This window comes from Marmota flaviventris, chromosome 13, assembly GCF_047511675.1.
Source record: "Marmota flaviventris isolate mMarFla1 chromosome 13, mMarFla1.hap1, whole genome shotgun sequence".
Taxonomy (NCBI): domain Eukaryota; kingdom Metazoa; phylum Chordata; class Mammalia; order Rodentia; family Sciuridae; genus Marmota; species Marmota flaviventris.
The window spans coordinates 79,796,205-79,819,874 of NC_092510.1; positions in this window are offsets into that span (position 1 = coordinate 79,796,205).

Consider the following 23,670-nt stretch of genomic DNA (forward strand, 5'->3'; position numbering starts at 1 on the left):
TATGGGGATTATTTTGCTTTTCCTCTTTGTATAAGTAAAGTTCCCACTCTTATCACTTTTAATATTGTCTCTGTCATATTATTTATTACTTTAGAGAATTTATATACATTAGATTTTCTCACTCTATCTTTCATGTAGCTTAAACCTTATTTTCACATTTTTTTCATTATGTTATTCCCCTGGGTCTATTTTCAATATTTTTTTTTCAGCTCTACCTCATAATTTAACAATTCTATTTTGACTGTTTAAGTCTCACAGCATTCAGCATTATATTTTTTAGTGTTAAGATATTTTATGTAACTTATAAATATCATTGTTACATATAATATAAATTTGAAATAAAATATGATAATTAAATTATTTGTATTTATTGTATGTAATATCATTAAAACTATATATTACATATAATGCAATATAAAATATGTATAATACATATTATAATTTTTTTAGTTTTTCATATGGTTTTATTTTTGCTTTTGTTTTTTTGACATGCAAATGTTTTAATTTTTTTCTTTTTTATGTTTCTATTAGTACATTATAGTTTTAAATAATAGTGGTGTTTATTTTAACATATTCATAAATACATAGAACATAATTTTCTCTATTCCAGTCCTTAGCACTATGCTTCCCTTCCCCCCTTCCTCCTCCTGGTACCCTTCTTGTACTCTATGGGTCTTTCTTCTATGAATTTATTTTTAATTGGTGCATTAGAGTTACCCATAACAGTCAGATTCCCTATGCTATGTTCATAGGTGCATACAACAGAATTTGATCAGTCTCGTTCCTCAGAACTTCCCCTTTCCTTCCCTTCCTCCATCCTCAGAGCTGCTTGCTCTACTATATTGTTTTTCCTTCTATTATTGTTATTTTTTAAAATTGCCTTATTTTAAAATACACTCATCTTTAAGCCTCTTTAGTTTCTAAACTTAAATGAATGTATTTAGTTTTTGCTTTCTGTTTACTATTTCTAATACTTGGGTGTGTTTCTGTTATCTATTCTTACTGCAGTTCTTGCTTGTGGAATCTTATTTATTGGTACATAGTGAATTTTTTTCTGTGATCACATTTCTTTGGAATTTTGTGAAAATTCTTTGACTTGGAATTAATGTGATTTCCTGCAGAAAGCATCTGAGTCTGCTTTTGGCAGGTATCTGATAGCACTTTTGGTCCTTAGAACAAATTTAAAAGTATATTCTTTAAAACAAATCCTTGCTTGTGGTTGTTGGAGCCGCTGAGTAAGAATAAATTCAGGCCAACCAATCTATAGGAGGTGGTTGGTCATTATGAATTTGATTGTGTGTGTGGGCTGTGGATCAATCCCAGGACTTCATGCATGCTAGACAAGCACTATACCACTAAGCCACATCTTCAGTATGTTATGAATTCTTTTTTTAAAAATTTTTATTGTTGGTTGTGTTATGAATTCTTAAGGGAATTTTCCTGCTTCCACTCTGCTCCATTGTGTGAGATGTGCAGTTTCCTATGGTCTTTCCTCAGGCAATGAAGTTCAGGTTGATTTCTAGCTCACCTTTGCAAAGAGGATGTGGATTCTAGAAGCCCAGTTTTGTGGATTCCTATAAAACTCCTCAGACCCCTAGATTACTGTCACTTATACACCACAAGGCAGCAAAATGAGATTCATATTTATTAGATTTGGCAAATGATACTGAAGTTAAAGCTAGTTCTATGGCTTTGTAAGCCTCTCTAAGTTCCCACCTTTATTAAGTCCATCATATAAATATATATTTTTTTTTTATTTCTTAACAGATCATAATAGAAATCCTAGCCAGAGTAATTAGTCAAGAAAAAGTAATAATAGACATTTAAATTGGAATGAAGGAGTAATATTATCATCATTTTAACCTACAGAAGAAAAATAGACTGAACAAAATGAACAAAACCCTAGAGACCTATAAAACTATAAAAATAAAAAAGTAAAGTAACTGTTAATACAGGAAGCAATGAGATAAAACCACATTGATAAAACCAATGGATAAAACCAGTTAAAATGTACATTGGATTCTTCTGCATTATTCTTTACAAATGCATATAAATCTATAATTACCTAAAAAGGAAAAGTTGAATTTAAAAATTGGATCAATTAGGATACCTAAGTTCTTGCAGTAAAAGAGTTTGACTGCTGCTCTTGATACCAAGAACACAGATTGATCTGGCAGTGCCAGCAGATGCCATTTGTGCAGCCTGTTTAGTAATTACAACTCATGGGTTCCACATAATTACAGTGGGACTCACACTGTATTTCCCATGCCGGAAATTACCACATTCCTGTAGTAATTACTCAGGGCCAAACACCTTTGGCCACCTTGCAATTTATGGCTGACAAACCATCAAGAAATAAAGAAATCAGCTTAATTCGTAGGCAGAACTTATAGGGAAATAGCCTACTGTCCTTCTATATCTATCATGACCATTAGAAAGGTATCTGCTTTGTGTTCATGAATGATCACTCCAATTTCTTCAATTTCCCTAACTAGTGTAAAAAAATTAACTAAAAAAAAGATATCTTGGTATCTGGTGTTTTCTATGTTCACTTGACTCCCAAAAGGGTACCTTGGCAGGAACTTAGCCATGAGTTCTCTAAAAGAAAGACCTCTCTCTGTATGGACTGCTCACAAACAAAAGCATATTTTAGACTTTATTCCAATGAAGCCTCACAATACAGAGATATTCATTTTCCAGGAGGAAAATCTAAGTTTCTTCCCTGGAGTTACAAATGGAGTTAATGAGAGCTGAAACTTGAACTCTGAGCTATTCCTGTCAAAAAATTCTGTCTCTTTTTTTGCTTTTTGGTAGCAGGTATTGCTCCAAGTTCTCCAAGACATAGACTTTAGAGCTAAACATAACGGGAGGTCTATGAGCCATGTCAGCTTGCAGTGGGGAGGAAGGGCCCTGAACTGTGGAAGGAGCACTGGGCTCCTACTGCCCTTCAGCTCTGAGACATTGTGCCTCAAGTCTTTTACTTCTTTGAACTTTCATTTGTTTGTAAAATGCTGTAGCAAGAAAATCAAATGATGAATGAAAATGTCTAGCATGAAGCTTGGCACATAGTTCAGTAGATATGGATGTTATTATGAGTGAGGGTCCTTGAGTTTGGGATGGGGCATAGAGGACACTCTGGCTCTAGTTAATCATCACCCCCTGGTTTACATCAAGTACCTCCTGCAGCAGGTGCTGCCACCTGCCTCTCACTGATCCATTTTCAGAGATATGTAGCTCAAGAGCCTCCTCACGTCCTCCTTGGAGGCTGCATGCAGGCTCAGGGACTGATTTATTTTTTTTTTTAATTTTTTATTGTTGGCTGTTCAAAACATTACATAGTTCTTGATATATCATATTTCACACTTTGATTCAAGTGGGTTATGAGCTCCCATTTTTACCCCATATACAGATTGCAGAATCACATCAGTTACACATCCATTGATTTACATATTGCCATACTAGTGTCTGTTGTGTTCTGCTGCCTTTCCTATCCTCTACTATCCCCCCTCCCCTCCCCTCCCCTCTTCTCTCTCTACCCCCTCCACTGACATTCATTTGTCCCCCTTGTATTATTTTTCCCTTTCCCCTCACTTCCTCTTGTATGTACTTTTGTATAACTCTGAGGGTCTCCTTCCATTTCCATGCAATTTCCCTTCTCTCTCCCTTTCCCTCCCACCTCTCATCCCTGTTTAATGTTAATCGTCTTCTCATGCTCTTCGACCCTACTCTGTTCTTAGTTACTCTCCTTATATCAAAGAAGACATTTGGCATTTGTTTTTTAGGGATTGGCTAGCTTCACTTAGCATAATCTGCTCTAATGCCATCCATTTCCCTGTAAATTCTATGATTTTGTCATTTTTTAATGCAGAGTAATACTCCATTGTGTACAAATGCCACATTTTTTTTATCCATTCATCTATTGAAGGGCATCTAGGTTGGTTCCACAGTCTTGCTATTGTGAATTGTGCTGCTATGAACATCGATGTAGCAGTGTCCCTGTAGCATGCTCTTTTTAGGTCTTTAGGGAATAGACCGAGAAGGGGAATAGCTGGGTCAAATGGTGGCTCCATTCTCAGGGACTGATTTAGAACTCACTCTTAAGGCCTGCCAGCCACTAACTTCTATGTAATCTTCAGAAGGCTTTGTCTTCTGTTTGCCCCCTGTGCTCGGGCCAAGGTCACACACTTTCCTTGATGTCTGTCTCTTCACCATAGCATCAATTTCCTGAAAGCAGTCACCTGCTTCCATACAGTGCCATTAGGACCTAGCACAGGGCCTACAAGAGACAAGACACTTAATTTATGTTTTAAAAGAAGTTGAGCAAACAACCTTGTGCATGACCTTCGGGAGCCTCTGCTGAAACTCACCTTAGAGTGGTCAGCGCTCAGAACTCAGTGTCCAGGTGGTGGTTAATGTCAGAAGGTATGTGACTGTCCCAACCATAGGCGCTTTGTGTTGGGCAAACAGGAACCTTCCCAGCAGAGCTGATCCTATCTCACGACACCTGTTAATTTTCATATTTGGTATTAAGTATGTATAAGGAAACTTTCACGTGAGAGACTCAAAACACCCTGAATCTGGGCTCACCCACCCAGCCTCAGGCGTTGCTAGCATCTCTTTTCTCTTTCCCTGGAAGCAGTATTGCCGCCTGGCTCTCAGCCTTGGCTTCTGCAGACCTGCAGCAGAGGCCATCAGCAATGGCAGAGGATGTCCCCATACACTGACTTGCACCCTCCCAATGTCACAGCAGAGTGCAGAGCAATGCTGGTCGGGGTTTCTGGTGGCGAGTGTGGAGCTGAGATAATCCAGTACGTGAGAGGAGTCCTTGACTTCCTCCTCTGCCCTCCCTCCCTGCGGAAGCATTGTGACTTTGAGTCCCAGCTCTGCCACTCTCTAGCTGTTGACTCAGCACATGTAAGCCTGATCTTGAATTTCAGAAGACTTAAAATAATAAATAATCATTTGTTTAATAATAATAGCACTCAGCCTTATGGATTTGGGGAGGATGTTTATTGATGAACCCAGCAAGGGTTTGTTGGCTGCATGGTATGTGCCAGACCCAGCTCTAAGTGGTGAGAATACATCAAGGAAGAAAGCAAATGCTTCTGCCCTGTGGTGAGGGAATGAGTTACATAAACAATTACAATATAGTGCATAAGAAAGTGCTGGATGGTACTGAAGAAAATTCTGGCAGCGGGGGTACCCAGTCTGTGGGTAATATGCAGTGTCAAATCCAGTGGCTGCGGGGCTCACTGAGAAGACAACCCTGGAGCAAAGACTGGAGACTGGTAAGGAGGCATGCCATTTGGATACCCCAGCCAGAGAGAAGAGCAGGCACCGAGCCCTGGCCTGGAGTGGGCCTGGAGTGTTGGGGGCGCTACAAGGAAGTTTACAACTATATATGTGATTAAAAATGTGATTAAAACTAAAAATTAAACTAAAAATGTGATTAAAAATTAAAAAAAAATGGATTGGAATATTCAAGTTCATGCAATGAAAAGCAGAGTCAAGGAGCAAGGGGAAGAGCAGGAGGACAGGAGGTCAAGCGACAAGGGTGCAGGATATGTGGACCTGCCGGACACTCTAAAGCCCTTGTGTATATTCTGAGAAAAGAGGCATGAGCATTCTGAACAGAGGAGGGAACCAATATGGCTTGAATTGGAAAAAGACTCCTGAAGCTGCGTCACAGGAAAGAACAGTGAGTGGACAGGGGACCAACAGGGAATTCTCTACATCAAGGCCTCAAAGAACATCTAGAAGGGCGTCTGGCAGGTTATGGGAGGGCAGACAAGGTCAGCACCACTAGACTGTGCTTGGTATGCGTGGCCCTGGTGATGGACACCCCGCCTGACACATCACCTGGCTCATGCAAACCTGATGTGCTTTTTAGGGAACCAGTCTCTTTTGCAAGCAGATGAAGTTGTAAAATAAACCCTTGATTCCTATAGTGAGATGAGTCTAAAGTCGACTGGCTACAGTCTCCTCACTGCAAAGCAAATAATCGTAGGGCCCTCCCTATAGGGGTGTTTCGAACACTTGTTATTACAACACATATAAAGCATCTGGCACAGAGGTTGCATCCAAAAGGCTAGCTCTAGTCTCCATCTCTCATGCTCATTCATGCTGGATTTTTTTATAGTCTGTTTTTCTAAATGACGTTCATGTCTTTTAAGTATTTTCTGATTCAGAGATCTTCTGAAATAAAGAGTCTTTCATGTTTACAAACTTTCAAGTGGAATAAAAGAGTCTCTTTAATTTTAAAAGGACAAATGTTGGAGGCACAGTACTAATTGCCCTTGGCTAAATGCCCATGGGAAGTTTGTTTGTTCAGCTTGTAAGGCTGACCCAGCACCTGAGTGCTGGGCACATATTAGGTACTCAATAAATATTCATTCATTGTTGAATGAATGTGTGTGAGGCTGTAATCAAAGATCCACTACTCGTGTAACTGATGACATCTGGTTCTAATGATAGGAAATGAGATGAAGGGCTAATTATGATAATGGTATGTATAATACTTTATACCTCCAAAGGTTTTCAATGTGTTAACTAAATTGATTGTTGTGCAGTTTTAAAAGTTGGTATATTAAAGGCTGTTTTTACATTAAGCACATTAATCATTCAACACAGGAACAATAGATTTATAGTCCAAAGCTTTGGGCTATGATTTAGGCTTCTCTTCAGTGTCAGCTGAGTAGCTTTAGATGTGCCACCTAAAATCTCTGGAAAGTCAGAATTAAAATATAATTGATCCTACATGTCAGCAAAGATAAGAACATTCCAGATTTGCATGGACTGTGACAGTGTTTTATGCACATGTGGACCATCTTGGGCAGTCCATGGGGGAAGGGGGGATCCCAGGAGCACAAACTGTTCAACGTCACTATTTAGCATCAAGGTGAAGGGCATGCAACTTTGGGAAAAGTATCTGATATAATTGTCATTTGATCATTGATGATTATGAAAACAACATATAGGTTGCTTTCATAACAAGACTCGTCATAAAAAGATCCATAACCCAGAAACCCTCCTCCCCTTCTATCCTCCCTACCTCCTTTCACAGATTGTCAAGGTCAACAGATCAGTGGAAATTCTTCCATAGTGTCCTCCCATCTCATTCATACATAATATTAATGTATGTATGTAGAATTCTGATTTTTTCCTGAAACAGAATCATCTTATGCACATTACCATGTAGCACATACGGTACATAAATATATATATATATATATATATATATATATATATATATATATATATATATATATATATATATAAACATTTATTCATAAGAGGCTTATTTAATTGTTAACTAAATATGGGATTATGTTATACACACTTATCTGTATATGACTTTTCTCATTCAACAGAACCCTACACAATTCCTTCCTGTGTCAGTTGGTGTAGGGCAAAGGAAAACCTTATTTTATTTTATGGCAAAGGAAAACCATAATTCACCTAACTATTTCTCTCTTGATGGATAATCTTTTAGTTTCAAGTTGTAACTTTCTTCATATCTTTAAAGCTATTTCTTATTCTGAAAAGAGAGTTCGCTAATAGGACCTGGTTCACAAGGCCATTGTAATGATTTAGTTAGAGAATTCATCTAGATAGCAGAATTTCTGCCACATTCTAAATGCTCAACAAAACACGAGATGGTATTATTTCCCATCAATGCTGTACTGGTGTGCCCAATCCTCTTTCGGATTAAAATATGCAGGGACCTTGACATTTTCTCTCTGATAGAATTTTCATATCCAATTACCGATTTCTTTCCTCTCACGTTCCCCTTTTCTTTAAATGGAACTCCATCAATGTCTTTCTCCGTGGCTGTTTTAATCATCCCTTACCCCTGTCATCTTAGCTTCCCACCAGCTTGAACCTTACCTTTGCTCTTGCAAAGAGTAAAGTTTCTATGGGAAAGAAGAGAGTTCATGGGCAGGGCAGAAGCTAGAGGCAGCCAGTCTTCCTATGTGGAGGGAATATTCTAAGGAAGACCACATTCTACAGGGCTACCTGCTCTAATTAGCAGGTGGGGAAGGGGAGATGACTATCCTCGGACAGGAGACTTCACTGAGTGCACAGTCAAAGCCCTTGGAGCAGGCAATGAGAGTACCACTTTGGAGGTGCCTCGTCTCCAACATGTGGTGAGCAGGACCCTAACCACCACTGGGTCCATCTGGAATAGGTCTAGTCTCTGGAGTAAGAGTCTGGCATGGGCAAGTTAGATTGAATGGAAAGATTCATCCAGCAGGTAGCTTCCAATGGAGGCAAAGAAGTGGCATGCTTGGCAGACAGCTAGACGGAGACCCAATCCTACTGTCAGTACTAACATACAAGAGTGCAGAACAGACTGATGGGCAGGAGACTGTGGCTTTCTTCAAGTTTCCCTGATGCTAGATCAGTGGTAGCATGCTCTCCTCCATGTTCTGGACTGGATCTAGAGATGGAAGGCACAGGTGACTTCTGCTGGGTGGGTGGAGAAGAAAGGAAATAGTGCCATTGTCTTAACCAAACATTCCACAGAGCTGCCTGTCGCCAGGCTGCACCTTGCAGACAGGTCAACAAATAATGATATCCCGGTGTGGTTCTTGCTGTAATAGGCATAAGTACCAGGGATTATGGGAGCATAGTGCAGACTTTATACAGGGCCCTTGACAAATATTTGTGAACTGACTATTGAATATAGACTCTGTATCTTGGGAACAAACAGGAAAGAGCCCCTGCTTTTTCTTGGAGGAGCCCGGAAGTCCTCCAGGGTAGTTGGGATGGAGTGGCTCTTAGGGTAAAGACAGAGTAAAGAGAATGTTACCCAGAGGGATCCATATCCCAGATACAGAGGTAAGAATGCACATGCATATTTGGAGAAGGCCAGAAGATCGTTGTGGTTAGAGAAGAGAATGGAAGAAACTGAGGAGCAGAGAGAGAGAGCTGGAGAAGCAGGCCAAAAGACCCCAACTGACAAGATAAGGAGTATGGATCTTAGAGCAAAGCAGTCAAGCAAAGATGGCGAGAAGGTCAATCACAGGGTCAAGGACATCAAGATCAGTTTCTGAGAATTTGCAGATAAGTCAGAGGAATAAAATCATTTCCCATTGTTAATGTGGTAGATTGAGCATCCTTATTTTGAAAATCCAACATCCAAATGATCCAAAAATGTGAAACCTTTTGACCAGGTAACATGATGTGGACAGAAACTTCCCTACCTGATCTCCTGGGACAGTTTGCAGTCAAAACACATGAAATTATTAAAGATATTGTATAAAGTCACCTTTAGGCTATATGTATAGGTAGGTGAACGTGATACAAATGAATTTCCTGTTTAGACTCGGGTCCCTTCCACAACATAGCTTATTACGTACATGCAAATATTTCAAAAAATCCAATGAGTGAATAAATGAAAAATTCCAAATTTGAAACACTTCTGGTCTCACGCATTTCAGGGACACTCATCTTGTACAATGGTTTTGTCTCTATGACTACTTAGATGAGGTTGACTCCTAACACTGCAACCTTTCATGTCCTGGGTCCTGCTATCCTCAAATACAACCCAGACATCCCAGTCATTATGGCCTAATGTAACAAAGTCAGCTGATGAGGCCATCAGAAACTAAGGTCGATGCTCAGAAGCATGCAGCTCTTGTAATCAGGAGAGTCGCATCCCCTTTCCCGGGGACCCAGGAGGATTTGGCACAGGAGATGTTGATAGGTTGTTTACTGCCTATAGTAAGTGATTTCCTTGATGGTCAGGTGGCACAAGATAAAAGCAAATGCTAAAGATGCTAGCTAAGGAGTCTGGGCACTAGTCATAATATTTCTTCCTCTTTTCTCATGTGAACTGCTGCTACATTCAGACCTGCCTAAGCTCTTTCACATGGTTGGAAAAACTTTTGAATGGGATTTCATGTCTAGTTTTTTTCCCTCACCAAAGCATTGAGTGGCCTCCAAACTTTGGATTATTAAATTGGAATATATCATATATATTCATATTTCTACATATCCTATATGCACACTCCTACATATACATATATTTATATACATATATTTATATACATATATTTAACTACATATACATATATTTAACTTATTAACTACATAAATATACTACTTTGAGCACTTATCATTTGCCTTTAAAATCTGCACACAGAAGTAATTTTGAAAAGGATGAGATATAGAAAATGTCAAAGTAGATGTTGTGAAGGTTTTCTTTCCATACCACAGGGGATTATCTTGGGCACCGGTTGCTGAGACCATTGCTCTCATGGGCTCTCTGTGCTGGTTCAGAGCATTCTTCACACAGCAGATCTGACCAGGTAAAATGCCATTCTAATGCCGTTACTAGATGGTGGGACCTGAGCACCTTCTTTGCCTTTATCTTGAGGTAACCTTGCTCAGTCTGGTTGATTGGCTTTTCTGAATGAGTTCAGTTCAGAGAATACGCCAGGACTTAGTTCCTATATAGAAAGCCTCTCCCGAGCTGTGCTGCCTCCTTTTCCATATCTGAGCTCAATGCACTGGACTTTACTCCCCAGCGAACAAACAAACAAAAAGTGTGCCAAACATCTGATAGGTTTTTATAATAATAAAAAGACTCCAACTATACTCATCGAGAATGCAGCATTCAAATGACTCTGACATGCATGACGTTGATTTTCTCAGACCATAACTTGGTTATAGGTATCATTACCACTGTTTCCAAAAGGAGGACTGAATTTCACAGAAGTGAGGGACCTATTCGAGTTGCGTAGTGACGAAGAGGCCTGGCATGCAGATTTGGATGGTTCCAGAGCTCCTGTTTTTCCCTCATCCACTGTTCTTCTGATAACATAATATGAAAAATAAAAAGTAATGACAATTCAATTTCGTCCATCCCTGGGGCCCCTCCCCCACCTGGTGCTCTTCCCCAGTTGGAGCCCCCTTCCCCTCAAAGCCAAGGTTCCCAGTAAGTGAGGACAAGGCTTTCACACCTACCCACTTCACAAGGCTGTTGGCAGGATTAAAGAGCTAATGTTTGCAAAATACTTTGAGCTTCAAGAAAAGGCAGGCGCCAAAGAACTACAAAGGGTTATTAAGAGGGTAGACTTCAAATCCCCTTAACAAGCTCCCTCCCCTCAGAGCTAATCTGCTGTAGATCCACCTTCTATCTCCCAAAGACCATAGCTGCTCCTCTCTGTCCCTTGAGGGTGAAAGTGATGTCCTTCCTCCACTTCCAGGACTTTCACCCCTTCCAAATCCTAGCCACAGGTATTTTAATATGGCCCACGGAATCCTTATAATGTTTAGAATCCAAGCATAATGAGGGACCTTGAAGAGCATCTCCTGCCTCTCATTGCGTAGATGAGGACACCAGGGCCGGGAGATGTAGGCACATGCCCAGAGATCAGTGGAAAAGTCACATGGAGGTCATGAGTCTCAATTGCTCACCACCATGTTTTCAGGAGCAAGAACATGCCCCTTATTGGTCTCCCAGGGTTGACTCCTGCAGTATACACTGCAACAGGATCCAAGATGGCAGAGCACACCCCTCCACGTCTAGCCAGTCCTGATCCAGGGCCAGAGGCCCAGACAGGGAAAGCAGTTCAGTGGAAGGAAAGAGCAGAGAATTGGGTTCCATCCCCAGCTCCCTTCTATTTCTAACTATGTGATCCTGGGCTAGACTTGGTCCACAGACTCTAGTTTGCTGACTCCTTATCTAAAGCATAGATCAGAGCATGTTACCTCGTCACTTCATGCTGTCACCTGTGGGCATTATACCCTTGTCAACGCAGATGTCATCTGCCCCATCTCATTTTTGCTCTCTCTTCTCTCTCTCTCTCTACCTCCCCCTCTGTTTTTTGTTTGTTTTGTTTTTAAGAAGAAAGACACTTTTATTAACATTTGCTGCATTGGGGGTTTCACAGAAAATTGGTTGGTCATCATGGGCTTGATGACCCTCTAAGGAATTAAGGGTTTGGGCTTCTTAGCCAGTTTGTTTGGCAAAATAGAGTTACTGCAGCTAGGTACCATAGAATCAAATTTTGAAATTTACCAGTTTTCAAAACAAAACAAAACAAAACCAAGAGATTCATAGCAACAAACCACCGTAGAACGGTGTCCTTTTACCTAAGCTTACACAAGGAGGTTCCATGTGTGTTCACCCTTCAAGAAAACTTTGAAACAATTCTAGAAAAACGTCAATTACATCTTTAAACTAATTTCTTATTTTGCCCTTTTTACTGACTTCAAGGGAGTAGGAAGTACGGAAATTAGTAGTGGGTGAAAATTAGGACTATGTTATAAAGATCTGTCAATCCTCTCATCAGGATGGTGGCACTATCTTTAAAGAGAAAAGCAGCCCTCCCCCCCACCCCACTACAGGGGACACCTTTCTCCAAGGGTGGTCCTGAAAGGCCTTGCTTTTAGGCAGACAAAGGTAGAGAACTCCTGCCTTTGTCAAGTTTCAATCGCCTTTAGCCACGGATAGTCCTTATGTCAATGCAGGGTATTTTGGGAAGGTGTGCTCTGATGCTTCCAAACCAGTTCAGATGGAATGAAGCGGTCAGTGATTTTACTAATATCACACAGGTTTGATGAATATTGAAAATACGCTCCTTGGGAATTTCTTGCCAGTGGCGGCATTGATTTCCAGGCTGCTTTTTTCAAAGTGCAGCCTCAGCCTTGGCTTCCTGCTTCTGCTGTCCCTGCTGACTCCCTGCTCTTGCCACATTTCCCTGTTCCCCTTCTTGTTTGTCACGTGCAGGTCCCTGTATCCTCAGAGCCCCAGGTTCCTCATGGGCTTGACCTGGAGTCTTGTTTTACTCAACTCCACGTCTTCTAAGCTCCTTTCTCCATTGGCCCTCTGTGAGATCCCCGCCCCCTTTCCACAAACCTGGGCTGTGTGCCCATCATTGCCATGACCCGGTGAGGATCCAGGGAGGAGGGGTGGATGGGGGGGGTGGTTGCCTTCCCAGGTAATGATGAACACGTGACCACAGAGGAGAGGACCCCGTGCAGGGAGAACATCCAGGAGAGCTTTTCGGAAGAGTCAGCTGGGGTTGGAAAAGCGCAGAAGACTCAGGCAGGAGGAGGGTAGAGGGTGGGGAGGAATAATGCAGGCACAGTGGGAGACAGGTGTACAGGTGAAAGGCTCTCCGCCTTCACATCTCTGTCACTACACTGTCCGCCTGTCTCCCCAAATAGACTGTGCAAGCCTGCAGGGTAACAATCCCTTGTTATTTATTAATGGGGAGAAAGGTTAGGGAAGGGATGGGCAAATTATGGCTCATGGGGAAAATCCAGCTGAATGCCTAGTTCTGTAGAGTTTGTGATATAGGAAGAGTTTTTAATCTTTAAATGGTTAGAAAAATAAAAACCAACAGAAGAAGACTATTTCATGACCTATAAAAATTCGATGCAATTCCAATTTCAGCATCCATAAATATGGTCTTATTGGAATACAGCCATGCCTGTTTACTCATGCATTATCCGGGGCTGCTTCTGAGCTATCACAGAGTTGTTGCATATTTGCAACAGAGACCAGATGGCCCTTGAAGTCTATCTGGCCCATTAACTTTCTGGCCCTTTACCAAAAAAAGTTTGTTGACCCCTGGCTTAGGTTGTAGAATCAGACTGCCTTGGGTCAATCCCAAACCTCTTTCTCCTACCTGCATGACCTTCGGCAAAATATTTAACCTCTCTGTGTCACTATTTCTTCATCTCAGAATTAAAAACAGGGCTGTTATGAAAACTGAGGTAATACATTATAAACTACGGAGTATTTAGAATAGTGCCTGTATGTACCAAGTTCTCAGTAAATGTTATTCTTAGCATTGAAGCCTTGAACTCAGCTGCAGGCTTAGCACATTCTTTTATTCAAAGGATGTTTGTTGAAAGAAGGAGTGAGTGAGTAGATGGTGATGGAGGGGCATTTTGAAGATCTTGATTCAGCTGTAGCCTTTGAAGAATGCAAAGAAGGGAACCCCAGCCTCACCATGCCTACCCCACTTCCCTATTCTTCTTGCCAGTGCCCCCCAGAGCATCTGCTAGCAATCAGAGTCTTGTGGCATTTTTCTTCTTGTGCTATTAATTTTTTTAAGTGAAGTTTCAGGCTATGGATGAGGGAGGGGAGAGCCAGAGGTAGGGGGAGGAACTCTAAAGAGTGGACAGTGGGGAGCCACCACTGTGGAATTTCAGCACAAGAGAGCACATTTGCAGAGAGTTGGGGGGGCAATGTAAACTATTTCTGTAAGAAACAGAACCATTCCTTAGACCCTCCTATTGAGTCCCAGGGAAACGATCCTCTTAGCATTTGGGACTTATTCCAGGTTGGCAGGGAAGCCAGCTCAGACGGTGGGGACAGAAACGCAAATTTGTTCATTTATAAGCTGAAGACTTCTGTGGTTGCAAGACTCCCTTGTGATTTGGAATAAGGTTCCTCTCCCTGGTGAGGCTTTTGTCTCTCAAAAAACCAGCTTAGAACATTCTAGACACCTCTAGTGGAGCTCTGAACCCATTCTTCAGGGGTTAATTTACCTGTCACTTGACTGGGACCCCATCAGTTCTGAGCCAAGCCCTGTCCTGGGTCATTCCAGATCCCACTTCTCACTGGTTTGACCTCCCACAGCCATCCTAATATTATCAGAGAAGCCCTTCGAGGACAAAGTCTGCGGACTCATATGCACCTTGTCCCCAAAGTTTGCATGGACTGGAAAAGTAGATCCCATCAACCGCATGTACAGCTAAGGTAAATGGAAACAATAGCAAAAAATCATCCCCAAAGAATTCTTTTCAATGTACTTCATCCCAAAGGCCGAGCCCTGTTATAAGAGGAGCATCCCAGCTCTGACCCGCTAGTGACCACACTGTGCTTCCTTCCACCTTCCTTCCTTGTTTTCAGCCCCACGGCCTGTCCTGAGATGGGAAAGGGTGCAGCGTGTGACTCTTATTCACTTACTTCCCGGTACATCCAGTACATCGAGAACTGGAATCTCGCTTCAATAGTAATTACCGTGATTATGATTCCCTGTGGAACTTGTAGAGTGAGCTCCAAAAACAATTCCTCAAGCTTGTCAAACCACTGCGTCGATTTGCTTATGAAAGGCAGTTCTAATCAAAAGGGGTAATTACAATATTAAGTGCCAAGCCTTGGTGTGCAAACTCTTGAGTCATAAGATATTAAGCTTAATTGAACTCCATTGAAGGAGGCAGGCAGCGTCATGTGCTCGGCCCGCAGGCGATCACAGGCTGAAAGCTTCCCTCCAGGAAAGTGGACAAATTACCCCATCTATTAGCCGCTCTGCGATCGCAGTGTCGTACAGCCGGTGCACCTGCTGCAGGAAGCAGTTTCCTCCCTGAAGTTTTAATGCTTTAGGGAGATTCCATCCTGCCTTCCAATTCTCTCGATTCTTTTTGGCTGTAACCACACGGAGGCTGGCCCTGGGCTGCAAACCATTCGTTCATTTCTTTGATAGATATTCAGATTTTCAGAGTGCCTGGAGTTAGGCTGGGCATCATGAATACTCAGATAAATGAGCCATGTTCTAGGTCTTCCAGAAAGTCTCTGTTGGTCTAGCAAGTTAAGCTCACCAACAGGGGATTAACCTCTAGTGTGAAAGTACTAGGAGTGTGCAGGAATGTCCCAGCCTATAATGGAGAAGACAGACAAGGCTCCAACAGGAAATGCCACCTGAGCCAATTCTAGAAAGATAGGATAGGTGTGAGAGGCTGTAGCGTGAGCCGGGCAGAGGGGCCACCTGGGCAAAAGTGTGACAAAGTGAAAAAAACTATGGAAGTTATAAAAAGTTCACTGACTCCTGAATTTTATATATATATATATATATATATATATATATATATATATATATATATATATACACACACACACACACACACACACACACACACACACACATGTTCCTATGTGTAGACACAAGCAGGTGGACAGAGGTCACCAGGAGGCCCAGGAAAGGAGAACAGGAGCTAGTAATAGGAAGAGGCTTATTGGTCATCCTAGGACTATTCCAAGCCCCTCTGCTCACAAAGAGGGTCAGAAACCAACCACCCTAATTTGAAGAATCTACACAAAAATACAGAGGTCATCAAGTGGACTTCTTGAGCTCAGGCCGTGACCCAGCCACTTCTCCATACAAAGCACACAGGTGCTCCTGCTGGGCGTGGCCACAATCAAATGTACACATACCCTCGACACATAGAGAAAATGACCCCAGTGCTCTCAGGGACATTCCCACGTCTCACAACACAAGTTGGATCTGGGGTTCCTTAGCAGCCAAGGAAATTTCCCCATCAAATGAGCAAAGTGATCCATCACACTGGCTGGTGGATGCCCTGGCCGGTGCCGGGCTGTCTCTGATTGCATGCTTTCGTTAGCAAGTGAATCAGTCTTTGATTTGGCTAAGGAACTAAAAGAAAGAGAGACACACATTTGAATCCATTCATTAATTCAGGACTTTTTTTAAAAAAATATTTTTTAGAGAACATGAAACCAAAAATCCCAGGAGGAGGAGAAGAAACGTTATCTGTTTCTCTTGATGCTCTGCACTATTGATATACATATTTTAAAGCAGAGCAATGTTTGCAGTGGGGAAATTACTGTTTTCCTTTTAAAGAAGAAGGTGTGAAGGCTCCTGCAGGATAAACAGCTAACTGAGGTCATCCAGAGTGAAGGCCAAGGACTGGAACCCAGAGCAGTCTGCTCCTTTAAACTGGTTTTTCCCCAATTAAAAAAAATCTGCTTTTTCCTCTCAAAAGAATGGAGGGGGCACAATTATATTTTTCAGAAAATAAACTATTAAATATTTTAATCAAATGAATCATTTATAGACAGTCCCCAACTGATGATCTAGAGATAGCTTAACTTAACTTGGGGCCAATGACCAGGGCATCAGCATCCACATTCTATAGTAGAAACAGTACTTCAAATTTTGATCTTCTGCCACCCTGGTGATGCTCTCTTCAATGCCAGGCAGCAGTGGGGATCCACAGCTCCCAGTCAGCCACTCCAGCATGAGACTTAAACAACTGACCCCCTACAGTGAAGTATGCTGCTAAAATACATTTGGTAGGTTATGTGTATTAAGTGCATTTTAACATATAAAAATCTAGGAATTTATTGGGACATAACTTCCATTATAAACTGAAAAGTATCTGTTTTTATTTTCATCAGAAAAATCAACCAAGGGCCTGGTTGAGATATGGTTCTTAGCAATGGAAGGATCGGTATTCCTTCCACAAGAACCCAACAGAGAAGTGTTTGGATGAACCAATATGTACCTGCCACTGGTCTGGAAGAGCTCTGCTCTCCATGTTAACTGAGGCATGGAAGCCTTTACAAATGAGACCTGTTGTGGATTCTAGGGCTGATAAAGCCAAGTTCACAAGCCTGATCTTCTCCTAATTCATTTGGCTTCACCATGGTCTTCCCTGGTCAGCTTGCAACAGAGAGGTCAGGGAGAGAGTGAACAAATTCATCCTTCTGCAAGAGTAATCTTTCTCAGCTTGGGGTCAATGACCAGGACATCAGCACCCAGCATAGGCCTAATAATCTGAGAGAGAGACAGACTGTCTGGTTAGTCCTGAAAGCTCTAGATTTCCAGGGTAAAATTTGATACTCCTTGACCCCTTTGGTGTTAGGAACAATTGGAGATGTTTTTTGGTTTGATTCATTTGAAAGACTAAGAGTTTTTCTTTAAGCTATTGGAATGAATAAATAATTACTCAGAGAATTTTTTTTTCACTTGAGACTTTCCTTTTGTAACTGGATGAACAGCAGAATAATTACTGGGTTTTGCTTATTACTTCCTAATGTGGTAAGCAATGTCGAGCTTTGTCCTATTTAGAATCACCTCTGACTGGGTGCCATGTTAGAGAACTGAGTTTTCATTTGATTTCTTTCCCTGTCCACTCTCAAGGAGCAGGAATAGAAGAACATGTTCTTGCAGCTTCTGGCTCAGCAGTTTAAAAGGCTGACCAGCGTGATTCCAACCCAGAAAGAAGCCAGGGCAGTTGAGGAGGTTGTGAGAGAGCCATGGAGACTTACCAGTGAAGTTATATTAGCTCATATCATTCAGACCTTTCTGATGGTAGATTTCCTGGGAGGCTGGTATCTTTGGCCCGTCACTTTCAAACTTTGAAACATAGTGTGGAAAGAGAAGCAAGAAGTTAGGCAAGGGATCATATTTCTAGAGGCAGACTGACCCAGTCACTAGGCCAGTGACCCTGGATAATTTATGATCACTCTCTGGACTTCAGTTTTCTTATCTGTAAAATAAAGGAAGACTGTGCCAGAAAGCTCCTTGTAGTTGTGATCCACAGTTTAGCAAGACAGCAGACATCTATTGAGGATTTGCAATGCCTGGGACACTGGACTCAATGTTGCAAATGAAAAGATGCATCCGAAGTGATCTTATCTCCTGTGGAGCAGCATCCAGAGGGAAAGGTGGGTGCTGATAGAATCAGCACAGTGTATATGCTCTGTTAGAAATGTACACAATCTATTATTCCATAAAATGTTCTCCTTAGGACCATGTACATGGACTAACTGGCTTTTGAATCAATGCAGTAAAAGGAAGTTCTACTGTAAGGGTCTTCAAGACCAGATCTGAGTTCAAAGCGTGGGGAGACTGTTTTGTTTGGGGAGACTCATTCAGTTCCCAGTCTTGTTGTTGTTGTTGTTTTACCTTCATACAGTAGAGCCTTCTGCATCAATGTAGTGGCAAGCTATGCGATACAAGTTCCATCAACAAACCTGTTATTAATCATTATCATAATGATCTGGACCAACCTGCTGAGCTTTTTGATGTTTGCTCAGCTCTGAGGATTAAGATGGAAATCTGGGCGTGATCTCTATCATTGCTGCATTAGGATCTGCGGCCCATTAATCTCAGGTTACAAATGACCAGAGGTAACCTTAAATGGACACACGTCACGTCACCTCCCACCCTGGGAAGCTCTATGCACCACCACTGCCCCCTGTCCTAGATTCCACAAAGGTTGGGGAGGGTTGCCCAGGTGAGATCTGGCTAGAACAACATGTTCTCACTTTATTCCAGGATTATCTAAAAGGTTTTCCAAGTGCTTCTATGTCAAATCCCCAGTGGCCATGGGAGCTTGCCAAACAAGATATTTCCAAGGGTAACATCTTGACAATGAAATCTGTAAAAGATGAAAGCAAAGGGTGGGAGAGGGCTCTTGAACATCAAGACTCCAGGCACGAACCCAAGATCTAAGCACATGGCATAAGAATGTGAGGGGGCTACTTTGGCTAGCTATGGGGCTAGTGCAGGAGATCTGGATTCTAGTTTCAGTCCTTGTCCTCATGACTGACCTGGATGGTGGGGGTAGTTAGGGCCCATAGAATTTGGAAGCACAAGTAAATCCAGCTGGTATTATGAGCTCTGTGACCTGGCTCAAATTGCTTCTCTTTCTCTGTAAAGTAAGAATATAAATAGTATCCCTTGTAGGGTGGTGGTGAGGTAACAGGACTTCTGTACCACTGAGTAAAAGTTGGACAGGAAATTTCTCACACATGTGAGTTGACTGTGAGTGAGCTCAGAGCTAAGGTACAGGGAGTAAATGCTTTGTGCTCATTAAGCCCTATCATACTTGACAATGTTCTGGCTCTCAAGAGGGTGCAGGAAGAACTTCATTCTGAGCCACTTCCCTTCTGGGGGCGGGGTGCCCACACGGATGGACTAGCCTTAGGGCAAAATGGTCTAGCCTGGGATTCTGGCTTCTCTGGGTGGGTGATCATGGGAGGAAGTCAGATAGTCAACACTGCAGTGCTTTCCCAGTGTAGATTCCTTGACTTGCCTTCTAGATTAAATTGTAAAACTCTACCAATTCCCTCATCTAAAGCTTCTTTTCCAACTCCCATCTCCTTAAGGTCAGGCATCATGCAGTGGCCCTGGGCATCAGGGGTTTTTGCCAAATCTTGTAATTACCCCCTTGCATTTGGCTCCACAATGGTGCTTTCTTTTGTCAAGCCAGGTCTTTGTTTTTGAGGCACACTACATTTACAGCTAAGAAACAAAGACAAAATTTTCTTAGCCTTGAAAATGCTAAGAATCAGAGTAGTAAGAACAGCTTAATGAGAAAATCTAGAAAAACATAAATATCCACAAACTGAAGGTAAAAGAATCGTTCTGCCTCTTAATGCACAGGACAGACTTCTCTAAAGTGTTTCTACTCAGATGATGGCAAAAGTGGCCCTCATTCCCGGCTGACACATTCCTCGAGGTCTCCTTGGTAGATAGCCTGGATGACTGACTGCACTTCCTGGGAAAACGGTGGAGTTCTAATGGGTGGCCTGATGTTAAACTGTCCTAGAAGTAATTGAAGGAAGAGTCTCAATCCAGATTGGCAGAGGGATGTCCACTGGGAGTTCACATTTTTGTACCTCTCCTTCCCCAGGTCTAGTTAAGCACCTGACACCAGGCAGTCACCCCATAGACTGAGGATTTCATTTCACCCCATCAGTTTATTGCATACTTCTTCATAATCCTTCAGATTCTTTTATTCCTGTTGCGATTATTTTTGGCAGAGTGTCATAAAATTCACCTTGGACAGAACATGGACCACCCAAACAAGATGTATTTGATGGGTCTCTTGAGTCAACCAAGAATTTATTCTGTCTGGCCTGATCTCTTAAAATATGTCTCCTTGTAAATGTCCTAATACACACAGGTTGCCTGTGTGAACACATAGATCCCCACGTTTTATGGAAATGACACTGAATCATTCTGCAACAAAGGAAGGGCTCTGGATGCTTCTTGGGGGTGTGGCAGACTGGCAGCATCTGGGCAAACCAGTTGAATGGGTGTGCCCCCGGGCAGCCAGTGGTCTGCTCTGGAAGAAAAGAGGGTTTTGAAATCAGAATGAACTAGAGTCTAACAGGTCCTCAACAATCCTACATGTGTTTATTTATTTATTATTATTTTTTCCTGCGGAAATCTAGCCACGTGTGAGGAGGCTCCTAGCCAGTAGACACCAGACTGTGAACTGCTTGCAGTTGCCCACGTACATTCTCTTGGCCAAAGAGCCTTTTCTAGAGCTTTCATCTAGGTTTTCTCTTCAAGAGAGTTCTGGAGTCACCCACACTGCCTTAGGGTCAAATATAGTTGCAAGGTGATGGGGCTAGATAAGTCCCTGGAGTCCCTGTTTTAAATATAGCAGTTCTGGTTGCCTTCTCGTTTACATATTGGGATTCTTTTAATGATTTATTCTAAGTTAGTTCTGTTTTAAAAAGTTTGAAAACCCTTTCCTCCTCCCCTTCCTTCCTTCCTTCCTTCCTCTCCTTCTCCCTTTCTCCTCTTCTCCCTCCCTCGCCCACTCTTTCTTTCCTTCTGCCTCTCCTTCCTCCCTCCATTCCCTCCCTCTTTCCTTCCATTCTCCCCCCCCCCCCAACCCTCCCTTCTTTCATCTTTCTTTTTGGACATAGACAAACTAGGTTCAAGAGACAAAGACTGAACTGACCTTTTCAAGGTCAAGGTCACCAAGGACTCCCACATTGCCAAATTCAAGCCTCTTTCTATGGACCTCTTGATAGCATTTACCTGTTTACCTTCCCTGCATTTTGAATCCCTTCTTCCCTTGGCTGACATGACCACATGCTCTTGTACAACTGTTCCTTCAATAGTGACTACTTCTTCTTTGTCTCTTTCTCTGGTCCCTAGTACTCTACTTCCAAATTCTGGTCTTTCCAGGGTCTGCTCTGGGTCCTCCTCTCTTCTCCTTCCATATGCTTTCCTTAGGTGGTTTCCACAAGGCATCTCAAATCCAACATGTGGAAAACAGAAGTCTTGATCTCCCACCCCTAATCTGCACCTTACCCAGCTGTCCCCATTTAGTAACTGGTAGCCTTCAATGTCACCTGGTATATGCCAAGGAGTACAAGGAGTAGTATTTCTATGTGTGGAATGAGTTGCCAGAAGGATTGCTTCTAGCACTATGAGAAAAAAAAAAAAGCTTAGGAATTAACCTTGATTCCTCTCTTTCTCTCACCCTGCATTCAATCCATCAGCATCTGAACTCTGGGTGACAAGCAGGCATCCAGTCCTGTACCAGAGACCTCACCTCTACTTAGATTATTCATTCTTCACTTCCCCTAATGGAATAACCTTTTAATGGTCTCACTACTGATATTCCTGTCTCCATAATCCATTCCCTTTATGACAAATAAGTTTTCTAAAAGTGTAAATTGAACTCTCCTGCTCAAAACTCTGCAAAGACCACCTGTTGCACTTCTGATGAATTCTAATTCCTTCCACTGTCGAATGGGGACCTTTCTTAATGACCTCATGAACTCCTGTGATACTGTTCCTGCCTTAATGCCTAAAAATTCAGCACATGGACTCTCCTCTGATCCTTGGAAGGCCCCAGGCTCAGTCCTACATCAGGTGTTGGTAGAAGTTGTTCCCCTCTGCCTACAACACTCTTCCCCTAAGTCTCAATCTGAAGTCTAAATGTCCCTGCTGGCCTTCCGAGATGTTTTCCCTCATCTCCTTTTCAAATCTAACCTTCCCTTTTTTACTTTATAACACATCCTCTTGTCTTAATTCAATCAAGCAGTATCCACCTTTTTTTCCATAACTTAATGTACCTTTCCTTCCCTATCAATGTCCATGAGAACAGAAGCCTTGCCTGTCCTGTGGAATGCTTTGTCCTCAGCCCCTGGAACAGAGTCTGGTGCATGGTTGACTTCCAACAGGTATATACGACTTCCTACAGATGAAGAAAATTACTCTTCCAACAACACACAGACTGAGCAAAATCAGGACTCTGATCACTCTGCCAGACTCCCATTTCACTAAAGAATTCATGAATTGACTTCAAGAGTCTCTGTTTAGGACAGAGTATTTTATGGATTTATGTAATGTCTTTCCATAGAGAAAGAAGAAAGAAACAAAAGTTCCTTGAGACATCATCTCCAGAGATAGAGATATTTTACTGCCTAGAAAATAATGTACTTATTCAATAAACATTTATTGAGGTCATATTACATGGAACTGTTAGGCACCAGTATTAGAAGCATGAGTAAAGTACAGTCCCCACCCTCTTTTCTATGCAAGGAGAGAGACAAGTAAGCAGATGATGATAGTATTAAAAATCTAGAGGACATAATAATAATAGCTAGCACTTACTGAGCATTTATCATGAATGGGGCCCTCTTCTGAGAGTTTAAAGCATATTATTTTATACTTTATGCTTAAAATAATAATGCTTCATGACATATTTATTTCTCACAGCAATCCTATGAAGTATTTCCTATTATTCCCCAAATTTTGCAGTTGAGGCAATTGAGTTAAGATGAGGTAACACAGCCACGGTCAGAGAGAAGGAGCACATGCAGATCTGGGCTTTGAACCTGCTGTCTACCCTGGAGTGTATCCTCTTAACACTCTGCTCTGCTGTCTCCCTTATAAGGATATGTAGAAATTGACAGAGGATGAAAAGGAGGGAGTTATTCCCTCTGTCCTCCATGGCAAGGAAGTTTCACTGAAGGGTTTATGTGGAAATGGCATTTGAGGTTGGACCTTGCAGAATGAGATGGGATTCTCCAAAGAGAGACATCATGGGAGCATCCTAAGGCAAGTGGATGCCTTGCATACGGTCCCTGAGTTGTCCAAGGGCCTAATTATCTCTGAAACATGGACATGAGTGTGGCCTCCATATTGT